The sequence below is a fragment of the Aegilops tauschii genome, chromosome 6 (assembly GCF_002575655.3).
Source record: "Aegilops tauschii subsp. strangulata cultivar AL8/78 chromosome 6, Aet v6.0, whole genome shotgun sequence".
In the NCBI taxonomy this organism is placed as follows: Eukaryota; Viridiplantae; Streptophyta; class Magnoliopsida; order Poales; family Poaceae; genus Aegilops; species Aegilops tauschii.
The window spans coordinates 49,027,466-49,043,244 of record NC_053040.3 but is presented as its reverse complement, the minus strand read 5'-3'; positions in this window follow the sequence as shown (position 1 = coordinate 49,043,244).

Genomic DNA, 15,779 nt, shown 5'->3' with positions numbered 1-15,779 from the left:
CAAGACCAGAAACACAAGACAGCAAAGGGGCGAGGTGGAGTCCCCCGGCAAGGACCTTGCCGGGGCGGCCTCCGCGGCCCCGGCAAGAGCCTTGCTGGGGCAAGTTGCCCAAACACCAACAGAGCGAGCCACCCTTTAGCCCACAGGTTCCAACCCAACCAACTACAATTGGACCAGGGCTCGGAAGGCACCTCTGTGGTGGCATGCAGATCTTTGTCAAGACCACGGACATATGAGATCAGATGAGGATCAGAAGACGGTGACCCTCGGCGGGATCCTTGCCGAGGAAAGCCACACGACCCCCGGCAAGATCCTTGCCGGGGACGACTGCGCTCCACGACAAGACCCTTGCTGAGCCCCCGGCAAGGCCCTTGCCGAGGACATCAGCGGGGCCACTGCCAGGCCCGTACCAGCCAAGTTTCCACCGCCATTCGCATGCAGCTGCCAGCCCAACCAGCTGGGCTGGCACCTGCGTGGAGACATGTAGCTTCCAGGCCAGATCAGCAAGCGCCTGCGTGGCGGCATGCAGATCTTCGTGAAGACCCTACCACCGCGCCACCTCAGCTACCTGCCTGCCTACATGGCGTTGCATGCACCGCTGGCCAGGGCGCGTGTCGAAGCAAGGAGGAGCGGCGACGGACGGGACGGGCCTCGCTCCCGTCCCTGATAAAGCTTGGGGACACCTCAGCGGCGCATTAAATGCGTCTTGTCCTGTAATACGAGCGATAAGCTCGCAGCACTGTAGGCCTTACCACCTCCTGTGTGCCACTGTGGCAGCCCCTTTCGACTATAAAAGGAGGACCATGGCGTACTGGAGGAGGATTCGGCTCTTTGGAACTACACAGCCATCATAGCTAGTTCGAGAGCTCAAGAACACTCAATACATCCACCAAAGCAGGACTAGGGTTTTACGCATCCTCGCAGCCTGAACCTGGGTAAACGATCCTTGTGCTGACTGTTAATCCTGCTCTTCTCACAACCCTGCGCCCCGACAACCGTAGTAGGGATTCTTGTGATCCCATAGGTGTCGTTTCCCAACGACATCTTTGGCGCGCCAGGTAGGGGGGCGCAGTTGTGAGAATCTGGTCTAAGAGATAGCCTAGCAGTTCTTCATCACCATGGCTCCCAAGAAGAAGATGACCATGAGGAAACTACGCCGCCTGCAGGCGCGAAGGACGCCAGCGCGGCAACAAGAAAGCTAAGTCATGCGAAACTTTAAGCAATTTCCTTTTTATATATGAGGTTATTCCCCTCGGAGATTCCGCCTATGTATGGAAAACCTGCACGCAAATGGGCCCTCCCACAATTGGCAACGCCCTTGTTCTGTTTCGAGTCCACTCAATAGCTCAAGCGGCCGCGTCGAGAGTGGCAGGGTAGCCTTCCGCAATTGGCAACGCTCTCGATTCTGACTCGAGTCAAGCTTGACAGTTCGGGCGGCCGCGCTAAGGGCGGTAAGGTGGTTCGCCCAGCAGCAAGCACACCCGGCAGGCTAATGGGGATCCGTCCTCAAGATGCCGCCCTGGGTTTACGCGCCGGCAAGCCTACCTAGTTAACGTAGGGTGGACATACAAAGGAAAATCAAACAGGGAAATAACATGCATAGTGTCAAAAGAACTGCAGGGTTATATTACATCAAATTGTTGCGGCGGTTCTAACTAAAGATAGAAATTGTCTTGGTCATCAACCTGCAGCGGCGAAAAGAAACGGGGTGCCTAATCCTGGCGCTGGCCCTCCACCCTCTGGATTCCGTCGATGCGTCTGATGATGGGCCTGATACGCTCCTTGAGCGCCGCGATGTCCGCATCTTTCGGCAGGCTCTCCAGCGCAGCTTCGAAGTCGAGGTCAGGATTCCAGTGCGCCAACTTGGCGAGGACCTTGGTCATGGCACCCCGGCAGAGCCTCCTGGACTCATCGGCCAGAGAGGCCTCCCGGTTGGAGTGGAGCTGTTCCAGGGCCCCGAGGACACCCTCGAAGAACAGGGTCAGCTTGGCGTTGGTGGTCCCACTGCGCTCTGGGGCGTACCTCACATTTGGCGTCCCCATGGTAGCCAACTACGTGGTGATCCTGCCAGCGACGTCCTCGAGGCGGCTGATCCAGCGATTCTCGCCCTCCACGAAATCTTTGTGGCTGGCAGCTTCGTTCCTCTGCAGCAGCTTCTCGGCCTCCAGATCCTTGGCCAGGGTCTCTTCCCGAGCCTTGGCCTCTGAGAGCATCCCCTCGAGGCCCTCCAGCTTCAGCTTCAGGTCTTTGATGGAGTTGTTGGCCTCGGAGAGCTCCCCGGCCCTGCTGACGGCCGCGCCCTGCGCCCGTCAGGGTGCCGTTGAGCGTGTCCTTCTCCTGGGACAGCTTCAGGGCCTGCTCCTTCAATTCGTCCCGCTCCACCTCTAGCTCCTTCACCTTGCCGGTGTGAACCAGAGCCTGGGCATCGAGCGTCTCCCTGTGCTGCTCAAATAGGATATGTGGTTGCCCAAGTGGCCGGTCATGTTCAGGTTACACCTCCGAGTAGCCTATGTTTTGCCGGAGTGTTGATTATTTCCGTTCCGGCAAATTTCAGGCGCTCGATATGTCCTTTTTTAGCAAAGGTCATGCCGGATTTTTCCGTGAATTCTGGCATGACTTGTGCTAGAATATGTAGGAAATATCGAGTGGCCTGGATTTTCTCGAAAAATAATGATCTAAGTTATGTTTTTTAGTACATATATTTAATTGTACAAGTTTAATCTTTGAATTATGAACGTAGGAAATGTCGTACTCGGATGACGAAAGTCTCCCGGGGGAATGCAGCTGGTGCCATGACGACCGAGGTCTGTGCGACATGTGCCCTCACCTGGACGAAGATCAGCGCTTCAGCATTAAGCTCGAGGAGACCTTCGACGTTGAAACGGTACGCAATGACGACAAGTGTTTTTTCGTAATTAAGCACGACTTCAACTATTTCAACGTCTAATTTTCATCTTTTACAATTCGACTAGCTTATCCCATGCCATGCAAGACGCTATGTCTTGGAGAGGATGGGTTTTGAAGACCATGAAAATTTTGAAACAAAGAAAATACACCCAAGGACCCATCATGATATGGATTTTGAAGTAAATCTGTACAATTCTCAAAGCGTAACCCATTTTGGTTGCCAAAATTGGGAAGCACTTTGCAAAATGTATGGTTTTTATGAGGGTATGATTATCACCATGGATCTTGGTAATCCTGACATCGAGCAAAACAATATGGACATTTGGGTCCTTGTTGATACGCTTCCGATTCTACCGCTATGTGAGTTTCTCAAACAAATTTATTAACTAATTTATATTGTTTATTTCAAAATAGTTGACAGCTTATTTCCATTGACAGCTTATTTTCATTCTTCAAAGAATGTGCGGAAGATGGTAGACAAAACCCACTACACCGATGGCTCCGAATTAACTTATAAGGAGAAAAATCATCTGATCGCATTTTGTACTCTTTGAGAATTACAATACCTATTATCGAACTCCTCTAAATTATGGTGAGTACGTGCCACTAGTGCACGTGTTGAACCACGATAACTTCTATGGAGATACCCTGGTAAGATTTTTTACTATTACGACATCCGTGCATCTTTTGCATACTTCTAAAACTAGTACATCATTGCTAACTACGAAGTTATTACTATGTTTTTCAACAGAAAATCCCGATGGATTGTGTGCCTCATCTGATGTATCAGAATGGTCGCCTTAAAGTTCTAAACATACAGCCAGGTCATCCTATGGATCTCACCTGTGCATATCAGATTTCTGAAACCGGTGAACACATGCTAATCAAAGAATGGAAAAAATGTTTGGACATTCGTAAGGAGGTTCTTGGAAGCAACATTAAGCGAAAGGCAAGAATTGGATATAGGATAATCTCCATTCTCCATAATGGAGAGCCAGAGGCTATCTTGTTTTTTGCTATTTTACCTTAGAGAATATAGTAGGTCCTAAGAGAATGTAGTAGGTCCTATGAGGTGCAATATGTTTATTATGTGGTACAATGTGTTAGAGTTGATGATGAGGAGTAGTTGTGATTATGACTAGTGACCAACTTGCTATGTGATGTCTCATCGATGAAAACGATGATCCTGAGGAGGTGTTATATGACAATGATGTATTATGATGATAAGTTGTTAATGATATGATGATGATATTTATTATATCATTGCGTGAAAGAACCGCGGATTAGTTTCAAGTGGATGTCCATCCACTTGAAACTAGTCCACGGTTCTTTCACCCAGTGATGTAATAACTCATTATGATGTAAAAACAATCTCTAAATTGTTGTTGTATGAAAACTTGTATAGAGGTGTATGAATACAACATGAAATAAAAAAGAAATAAAATACAGAATAATAGTAGTAGCGCGGGCTGGGAGAAGCGCTACTATTAATTACCAGTAGCGCCGCGTGGAGAAAGCGCTACTACTAAGTCGGTGTAGCAGTAGCGTGGGTTGACCAACGCTACTGCTAACCTTTAGCTGTAGCGTCGTACCAGTAGCGCTCCTGCCCGCGCTACTGATAGGCCTAAAACCCGTGCTGCTGCTTGGCTTTTCCCTAGTAGTGCATGTGTGCCACTATGGCAACCCCTTTCGACTATAAAAGGAGGCCCATGGCATACTGGAGAGGGATTCGGCTCTTTGGAACTACACAGCCATCATAGCTAGTTCGAGAGCTCAAGAACACTCAATACATCCACCAAAGCAGGACTAGGGTTTTACGCATCCTCGCGGCCCGACCCTGGGTAAACGATCCTTGTGCTGACTGTTAATCTTGCTCTTCTCACAACCCTGCGCCCCGGCAACCGTAGTAGGGATTTCTGTGATCCCATAGGTGTCGTTTCCCACCGACACACTCTTTGAAGTTCTTTGTGTTGGTTGAATAGATGAATCTGAGATTGTGTGATGCATATCATATAATCACACCCACGGATACTTGAGGTGACATTGGAGTATCTAGGTTACATTAGGGTTTTTGTTGATTTGTGTCTTAAGGTGTTACTCTAGTACGAACTCTATGATAGATTGAACGAAAAGAATAGCTTCGTGTTATTTTACTACGGACTCTTGAATAGATCGATCGGAAAGAATAACTTTGAGGTGGTTTCGTACCCTACAACAATCTCTTTGTTTGTTCTCCACTATTAGTGACTTTGCAGTGACTCTTTGTTGTATGTTGAGGGATTGTTATATGATCCAATTATGTTATTATTGTTGAGAGAACTTGCACTAGTGAAAGTATGAACCCTAGGCCTTGTTTCGAAGCATAGCAATACCGTTTGTGCTCACTTTTATCATTAGTTACCTTGCTAATTTTATAATTTTATATTACAAAAACCTATATCTACCATCCATATTGCACTTGTATCACCATCTCTTCGCCGAACTAGTGCACCTATACAATTTACCATTGTACTGGGTGTGTTGGGGACACAAGAGACTCTTTGTTATTTGGTTGCAGGGTTATTTGAGAGAGACCATCTTCATCCTATGCCTCCCACGGATTGATAAACCTTAGGTCATCCACTTGAGGGAAATTTGCTACTGTCCTACAAACCTCTGCACTTGGAGGCCCAACAACGTCTACAAGAGAAGAAGGTTGCGTAGTAGACATCAGCGAGGAAGGTTTTCATACAAGACTCACGGTTCAATATTGAAGTGTTCCTGAAGAGGTCGAAGGACGGATGGTCAATCATCCACAGGCACTGGCCTAAAGTTGCAAAGACCATCAACATGAATGAAGGCTCAATATTTGCCTTCTGCTTCAGCAGTTTTCCACATGAGATGCATCTGTCTATATACCGTCTATGATGCTAATTTCGAAAGGTTCTACATGTTGCATGTGGAACTTGCTGCTGGTGCAGTTGTGTAATGGTGTAGCTGAGTGCTGAAGCTATATCATGTTGTACTCTGATGTATTTCAATTATGAAATTCTGCTTCCTTAATATGGAAATAAAATATATTGTGTGCTTAATATGAATGTCAATTAGATTAATAAATGGATTATTAATAATAGGGCAATTATCCTACTAATGGCGAATTAGCCTGCTATTTGGGTTTTGATATTGCAAACGGTTGTTGAAAAAATATTGTGGGTGATGACCTCAGGCAACGCACACAGTTTCTAGGAATAAACCGTGTTGGATCAATGAACAATCACACACGACTTTCTCTTGAAAACTGTTTGCGTTAGGCCACCTTGCGCAGACGTTTACCACATAAAAATTGTGTGTCATGGACAGCCTTTGCCACACAGTTTCTTCTACGGACCGTGTGTGCTACATTCAATAACGCAGACGATTTAATGGGAAAAATTGTGTGTGATGTACCTGTGAACGGAAACGTTTTCCTTGGAGCGACTATGTGGGATGTGCATACGAACGGAAACGTTTAGCGGGGACTGGCTGTGTGGGTGTAGTTGCGACCGGAAACAATTTCGCCGTATAATTGTATTTTTTTATCTGTACTGTACGACCTCATTTTGAGCACTCGTCGGTCACACACGACCTCATTTTGCTGAACGTGTGTGCTAGGAGGGCATATCCCCGACGGTTTCTGGGTCATGTGGGAAGGACCCCCCCTATCGCCCACACTCACTTGGAGACGGTTCCAGATGCCGTCGCGAAAAGGGGTTTTAAACCGTTTGTTTAGGACCGACGCGCACCAGTGTAGGTTTAGAATTTTTGACCACATGATGAACCCTAGGTTTAGATTTTTTTTTTGAAGGTGATGAACCTTTGTGTGATACATCTATATGTTTAGGTACGGAACCGTGGAGCAAGAACTGCCCACTCCATCACCACCCGCTCCTCCCACTCCTCTCCAGCATATTCCGTCAGAGATGCCGCTCCCGTACATGTACGAGACCTTCCCCGAGCTGCCGCAGCCCGTGGGATCTATCTCAGACGAGGTCCTAGAGGCGACGAGGGCAAAGCGGTGGCACGAGAGGGCAGAGAGGATCCTCGACGATCTCATGGCTTGGTCGCAGAGCATGAAGGAGTGGAAGAAAGTGAAGGCAGAGATGGAGGCAGATGCAAGTATCTCCCGTGTCTGCCGGGAAGCGTGCATTGAAGTTGCCAAGAAGCACGCCGACTATCTCCTGCGCAATTTGGGCCGGAGAATCTACTTCGGGAGCAATGCAGAGGAGAGAGCCAGGATGCCGCCCCCAAGTGCATCGGCGTTCAAGGTCATTAACTAGGGAAGGGCGGAGGCGAAAACTCCAGCGGGCAGGGCAAGGTGGGAGTGCTTGAACGGTCGGATGTCGACCAGTGTTCCACCTCCGCCTGAACCAGTGGATCCGCTGCCGTTTCTATCTCCACGGCCAGGGCTAACATACGAGGAGCTCTGACGATGTCTGCCCGCTCTCCGAACTTGTCGGAAGATCTTCCTATTACTTTGTCTTGTGCCTTTCAATTATGTTCTCGATGAATAATGAAACTATGTGCCTCTTGTAATACCTTGTGCCTTTCAATTATGTTCTCAATGAATATGAAACTATGTGCTGTCAAATTCAGTTTTTTCATAAGTTTGTCTGTCAAATTTAGTTTGAACATGAAGTTAACTTCATGCCAATTGTTCTTGTTAATATGAGTATACTTTCATGGTAAAAAAATGAGTATACTTTCATGTGAAAAAAGAGCACAATTTCTTCAACAACAAAATACAAGTTGTGCAAAAAATGCACTATGATGGGACCCTACCGCCAGGGTGTGTGGCGGTAGGTTCACCCAGCCTACCGCCAGGGTCTGAGGTGGTAGGGTGCCTCACCCCACGGCCATGGGTTCCGTGACCAGAAGTGGCAGTTAATCAATGGTAGGGTTTCACACCCTACCGCCAGGGATGCTGGCGGTAGGATTGCATTCCCTATCGCCGTCTTCTCAGGAGGTAGCATGTCTGCTAGGTCAGCGCTTGGCCGTTTGTGTGAGGGCGGCTGTCGTTCCCCTACCTCCAAAGGTCCTGGCCTACCGCCATAGAGTGCGGCGGTAGCAAAAGGGTCAAATGTCGAAAAAATTCAGACAGGGCCAGATCCCGAATTTATATGCTAAAAGGGTCAGAACATGAAATTTTGCCTCATAGCGTCAATTGGGACACTGACATCCCTCCTTCTCCATGAGGTGCGGCTTGACCCCAAGCTGGCAGGTCGTGAAAGCGATGTAGCAGTACAATGGCGTTTTCCCACGTAGCTTCTAGTGTAGCTGAATCTGACCATCGAACAAGTAGTTGTTCGCGGCAATCGAAGGGTGTCTGACGCCATATGTTGTTGATGATCTCGACTGGAACCAAAGCAGCGTTGGATATAGCACGGGTAGATCAGTGGTAGCAGGAGTACCTGGAGATAGAGCCTGCCGTATCCGGGTGACATGAAAGACAGGGTGAATCTTTGAGTTCTCGAGCAGAGCCAGTTCATACGATACTGGGTTGATGACGCGTAGAACGTTGAAGGTCCCAAAGTATTTGAACGCCAACTTACATTGGGGGTTGGCGCGTTTATCCACCAAACTTTGCACATATGCTTGCAACTTGATGTACACGGCATCACTTGGTTTGAATGAACGATCAGTGCGCTCCTTGTCAGCCTAAACCTTCAAAATATGGCGCGTTTTGTGCAAGTGTTGCTTGAGAACTTGTTTCGTTGTTTTCCATTCCCCGAGCCAGTCTTTCAGTGTTGGTATTCTGCAGGGTGTGCTGCTTTGATGCCCTAATACCACGGTCCATGGTCGTAAAGAGCTTGAAACAGTGACATATCCAGAGAGGAGTGGTACCTTGAATTATACCAAATTTTTGCGAGGGAAAGGAATTGGCTCCAATGTTTTGGACAGGCGTGGATGAAGCAACACGTATAAATCTCCAAGCGCTAGTTCACGCACTCTGCCTATCGTCTTTGTTGGGGTGGTATGGTGTGCTCATGTCGAGTTCCGTCCAAACAAATTGGGTCGGCCCATTAGCGGGGCTGGACTCCCCCTGTTTTTTAATTTTTTAGTTTCAAGTTTTATTTTAATTTCTGTTTTTTTAATCTGCATTAAAATAATTCATAGTTAAAAAAAGGTTTCAGAATTCCAAAAAATTGTGATATTGGAAAAAATGTTCAAGAATTAAAAAAATTCACGGATTCACAAAATGTTTGTGACTTTAAAAAAATGCTCACATATTTAAAATTTTCACAAGTTCCAAAAAGAATTAGTGAATTCAAAAAATGTTCATGAATTTGTAAAAAATGTTCGCATATTCTTGAAAATATTCACAGTTTCATAAACAATGTTCAGAAAAAATGTTCGTTAATTTGAATAATTGTTCAACAATTCAAAAAAATCATGATTTTTTTATTTTTCATAAGAGTAAAAATATGTTCATGAATTTCTAATTTGTTTCCAAAATTTCAAAAGCTGTCAATCGATTCAAATAAAATTCCATGATTCTCTTTCACAATTTCAGAAAATGTTCATTGATTCAAAAATGTTCATCGATTCAAAAAAATGTTCACGATTATCATAAACAATTTCACAGTATCAAAAGGTGTTCGTGAATTTGTGAATGACAGTTCACAAATTTAAAAATGTTCATGATCTAAAAAACATCATGAATATGAAAACTATTCATGATTTCCATAACAATTCATAATTTAAAATTATCACGAATTTGAAAATTGTTCACAAAAAGAAAGATGAAAAAGGCGAAAATAAGAAAAAGGAAAAGAGAAAAAGAAAATGTAAAAGGAGAAAACATTGAAAGAAAAAATGGTTTGGGAAGGAACTGGAGACGTGCCAATTGGGCCGGCCCAAACGTGCCAATCACTCATTGGCCAGCGAAAAACGCAGCACGAGCCAGACCGACAAGGCGACCCAAACAGGCAAAGACACATCCCAAAGAAGGCATGGAACATCCCTGTTTCAGGCTTCTCCTCTATTGATATATGGCAGGGCAAGGTAGAAACCCGAGGAGAATTACTAAAGGGTGGAGTATTAATATAGAAGAAGAACTTAGGAAGCTTAAGAAAGATATGATGGATGAATATGACACTCTTGATATCAAGGCGGAGACTGAGGAACTAACCACAGTAGAGGCACAAAGATTGAAGGAAATTAGAATAGGGATGACCAAAATTTGCCTTGAAGAGGAGACTAAAGCGAAACAAAGGTCTAGAGATAGGGATATTAAAGAGTGGGACAAAAACACTGCATATTTTCAAGCTGTTGCAAATCAGAGGAGGAAAACCAATATTCATACCCTGCAGGGGCCATTTGGACCAACCTCTCACAACAAAGAAATGCTTGATATAGCTGCTAGCTTCTATAAAAAATTATTTAGCAAGGAAGAACCCTCTGGCTTCACTTTAGCTAATAACTTCTTTAGTGATCAAGATAAAGTTTCTTCTTCTTCAGAAAATGAGATGCTCTTTGATGTTTTTTCTGAAGAAGTTAAGAATGCCATCTTCAATTCTTACTCAGATGGAGCCCCTGGTCCAGATGGACTTCCTTTTTCTTTTATCAAAAATTTGGGGTTTGATTAAGAGATCTTATGGCTATGTTTGTTGATATCCACCTTGGTAAGTTAGATATTTTTCATTTGAACTTTGCCATGATTACCCTCATTCCTAAGGAACTTGAGGCCTCTGTCATGATAAAATTTCAACCAATTAGCTTATTTAATTGTGTTTTCAAAAAAATTACCACGGGATTGGCTGATAGACTTGGAGTGATCATGCATAGACTAGTCTCCAAGAGTCAATCCGCCTTTATTAAAGGCAATGTTGGGGATATCACTTATCGAGAACTTATCGGTTGACACATGATAAGGGGTAAATCGGCCAGTTTATCGGCATATCGGTCGATTTATCACCATATCGGCTGATTTACCAGCCAATTTATCTTATCGGTCAGACACAGGTAAATCGGCCGATTTATCGGAATATCGGAAGTGATATGAGCACAACCTCAGACGCGCCGCTTATTTGGCCCTTTTACGATGCAACGAATTCCTCTAAGATCCAAGATAAAATCTCCCAATTACGTGAACCAGTACACGTAACCTGAAGATGGGGCGACGACGACCAACGGACAATCCCTCGGCGCACGATGAACCTCCTGCGTAGTAGATGTAACCAGCGCGCAACCCGTCAGTGATGACGGTCCTCGAGCCAAGTGAAACTTTCATGCAGAAAATTCACACAAAAAAATAACGATGGCTCCCAAAGAGGGCTGCTTAATATTTGATACACATGTTGTCTAAACTGTCAAAAAAATAACCTGAAATATTTTTGGACGTGAAACAATATCTTTGGAACCAGTTGTCACATCACCCTCCCCTGCTTGAAACAAAGTCGTCCTCGGCTTGGTGGTGGCTGTATGGACCTTCTTATTTACTGAAAGAATATAACCCACCCCCCCCCCCCCCCCTACTTGAAGAGAAACCATCGTCTCTTTCGTGTTTTTCTTGTCAGCTCCTTTTGCATTGTTAATATCACATCTGAGCGAAATAATTTCTCAGCCATCGGCTTAAGTGTCATTTGCTACCCGGAATGAAAAATGTATAAGTATTGGACCTGCCAGCATGCATGGCATTACGATCGTCCTGCCATGGTCGTCCAAGTAATAAACCACAAACTTCCAGCGGTAAAACATCGCATTCCACCTCATCAATATATTGCTCAACTGAAAATGGTACACGTATTTTATGTGTAATTTTGAGTTTCCCACAATTGTTCAACCACTCCAAATGATATGGTTCGTCATATCGGACAAACCAAGCTTCCCCACCAACATCTTGCTAATGCCATTAGTGCAGCTACCTCCATCAATAATTAACTTGCACGCCACACCCTTAATGTCACACTGAGTTTGAAATAAACTCATGCGCTGGCCTCTGTCCACTGCCAAGTCATCTCCACGATGTACCTTCTTAAGTTGCACATCCAGCCCAGTCATTGGTACTACTGGTTTCTCTTTGTTCGCCTCATGTGAAGAAATACTTGTAGTTCCAACAAGACTATCCTCAGACCTTTTCTTTTCTAGAAAGATCCTCTCTTCTTGTTTCTTTGCATCAATTGCAGCATGTGCATGGTCTCGCCTCTTACGATCCCCCAAATATTGTTCAGAGGAGTATGCTTCAAAATAAACCCATCAACCATTATGAAAAATCCAAAATTTTCTCCAAGAAAAAGTGCCAGATTTGTCAATCTGCAACTCCCTCTTTTTTGTCCAAGGTTGACCAAGTATCAAGGTACACACATGCATATGGTGGGGAAGAACATCACAGACAACCACGTCAATCTGCTCACAAAATTTGAAAACTACCTCCACTTGATGTTTGATAATCACAAATTTTCCCTGCCATGAGAGCTTATATGGGTCTGGATGTTCTATCACGACTAGCTTCAATGCATCAACCAAGTTTTGACTCACCAAATTAATTTACGAACAGCGATCCATCATCATGGCGCAAGAAAAAGTCCCCACTGTTACCCTTGTGTAGATCTGAAACCAAGAAAGGGCTCGTGAAGGATTCTTCTCACTTTCTGACATCATCATCAAAATAGTGTTCCATCCTCATCACAGATTTAGAATCTGTACGAACAAATTATAGGAAAGAAATTGCACCGTAATAAACCCAGTAATGTGATACCAACTGATGAGAGCACGACCTCAGACGCGCCGCTTATTTGGCCCAATCTTTTACGATGCAACGAACTCCTCTAAGATCCAAGATAAAATCTCCGAATTATGCAAACCAGTACACATAAAATGAAGATGGGGCGACGACGACCAACGGACAATCCCTCGGCGCACAAGGAACCTCCTCCCGTAGTAGACGTAACCAACGCGCAACCCGTCAGTGACGACAGACCTCGAGCCAAGTGAAACTTTCACGTAGAGAATTCACACAAAATAAATAACGATGGCTCCCAAGAGGGTCGCTTAATGTTTGATACACATGTTGTCTAAAATGTCGAAAAAAATAACCTGGAATATTTTTGAACGTTAAACAATATCTTTGGAACCAGTTGTCACATCAGGAAGATAATCATATATATCTTAGAGAGTGTGGTTACTGCCCATGAAGTAATACATTCTATTGTTAGGTCTAAAGGAAGGGTGTGGTCATAAAACATGATTATGAAAAGGCTTTTGACAAAGTAGATTTAAATTCCTTACTTGTCCTCTTAGAGAAGCTAGGGGTTTTGATGTTAAATGGGTCCAGTGGATCAAGATGACAAGGGGACCCTTTGTCGCCTTTGCTTTTCAATTTAGTGGTAGATGCATTGACTAGGATGTTTGTGAAAGCCTCTGATAACCTTTAATCAAAGGATTTGCTCATGACTTGTGTCTAGGAGGTGTCATCAGCATGCAGTATGTTGATGACACTATCCTCTTTGTAGATAGTGATCACTCCATGGCCACAAACCTGAAATGGATCTTGACCTGTTTTGAGCAAGTATCAGGGATGAGGATTAATTACAACTAAAGTGAGATGATCCCCCTAAATTTAGAAGCAAATGAGATTGGTGCCTTTGTAGATTTCTTTGGCTGTCCAATAGGCAAATTCCCTATAAAATACTTAGGGGTGCCTTTAGATTTTGAGAAATTGTCTAGAGAGGATGTCCAACCTCTCATTGATAAAATCCTGAAGAGGATTGCATGGTGGAGAGGCAAGTTACTCTCCTATCCTGCTAGACTAGGCTTGTCTTGCTAGCATCCCCATCTATCCGGCAGATTCCCCAAATGGGCAGTAGACATGATTAACACCCAGATGGCAAACTGCCTTCGGAATGGTTTTGAAGATCATAGGAAGATACATTTGGCAAATTGGCCTTTAGTCACCATGAAAAAGGATTTTGGAGGTTTGGGTATTCCCAACATTCATGATCTTAATATCTATTTGTTGGGTGCCTAGGTGAATATAGGTACATGTCTGATGAGGGGAAGATCTAGAGAACCGTAGTTGATAATAATTACTCCCTCTGTAAAGAAATATAAGAGCGTTCAGATCACTAAAGTAGTGATCTAAACAATCTTATATTTCTTTACGGACGGAGTACAAACCAATGGCAAACATTTTATGTATCCAAGATAAAGATGCATCAACCTTCTGGAAAGGATTAGTATGGTCCTCTAGGGCAGTCAAATTTGGATACAAATGGGCACTGAGGGATGGTAATAAAATTATATTTTGGGAAGATTGTTGGTTTGGTTCATCACCTCTTTCCATTCAATTCTGGGACCTATATGTCTTCTGTAGAGAACAGGCGCAAACTATCAGACAAGTGGGAGATGGGGTAACCCTGAAACTCACTTTCAGAGGAGCTTTCTCACCTCCTATGATGTGTAATTGGCTTGAGTTAGAGGCTATTGCTAATAGTATCTCTTTACTAAGGATACTGACTCTCTAGTGTGGTAGTACACAGCTTCATGGGTTTACTCCTCAAGCTCTCTTTATGCAATATCAATTATAGGGGGGTCTCACCTATTTTTATTCCTGCTGTCTGGAAGCTTGTTGTCGCGCAAAAATATTTTTTTTGCGCGAAATAATTCTTGTATCACTCAATTTTCAGTCTTACAATCTCGTCCAACAATTTTCAGGACTTCTTCTGGGCCAGAGCATAACCAAACCGCGGTTTGGCCTTGCAACCTACCAAAGTTAGCCATGAAATGACTAGTACCGTTACAATTCCGACGAGTATGAGCAATACAAGAATTTCTCTCTACCATACTAAGAATGATCTCTCTAACTCAAATTATAGAGATGGGATGATATATATTTTATTGTGGTTAGTTGCTTATAATAAGATTATGACAAGGGAAAACCTGTGGAGTGTGTTTTCTGCTTAGAGCGTGGGAGTGTGCAACATCTCTTCTTTGACTGTTTAATAGCCAAGATTGTTTGGGAGGAGATTAGTTCCTTTCTCTCTAAACAAATTTACATCTCTGTGGAATCTATTTCTTCCTGTTGGATTGCGAGCAAGAAAATGGATGCCATTAACTCTGTTGCATCTGCTGTTTTATGGTCTATGTGGAAACAAAGGAACAACATGATTTTTAACAGTGTTGTTTGACTTTCTTTAACCCAGGTTTGGTCGATTGGTTTTAAGAACTGTCAAGAAATGGCGCCTCCTATTCAAGGACCACATGCTGGAACAGATGCACCAATTTCTGCCCCCACCTGCAAGGCTTGCAGAGAAGACAAACACAACTAGAGTGGGGGTGAAGGAGCAAGGAGCTGTCGATGGTTACTCACCTACGTTCGTGCTAGGTGGCCTGGGGTTGATGAGTCCTACATCTACACTGGAGATTGTCTATTAGCCGCTGCCCCCAACCCCTCAGCTGCTACTGTAGCTTGCCTTCGCGGCGGGGGGGGGGGGGGGGGGGGGGGGGGTCCGTAGTTCTTCTGCACATTTATCGCAGCATGTTTCCCTAGCTTAAAACGCCAAAGTGTATGGTGCGCTTTTCAATTTTCATTCTATCTCGCTGGTTATATGTGTACTGGACAAAACAATCCCATTTTATTCGGGCTTCTATGCAATGGAGCCGGCAAAACTGGCCAAATGGTTTGTCTGTGTTCGGGCCATCTCGACCTTCACCCCATCTCCTCGTCGCCCGGGCGCTACCCCCATCAATGGGCTGGTCCTCTCCCAGCTGCGGTCCACCGCTCGTCTCGCGCCCGATGCCGCAGGACCGAGCTCGTCTCGCGCACGATGCAGCAGGACCGAGCTCGTCTCGCGCACGGTGCAGCAGGACTGACCTCGTCCCCCTCTCGGTGCTGCAGGACCGAGCTCGTCTCGTGC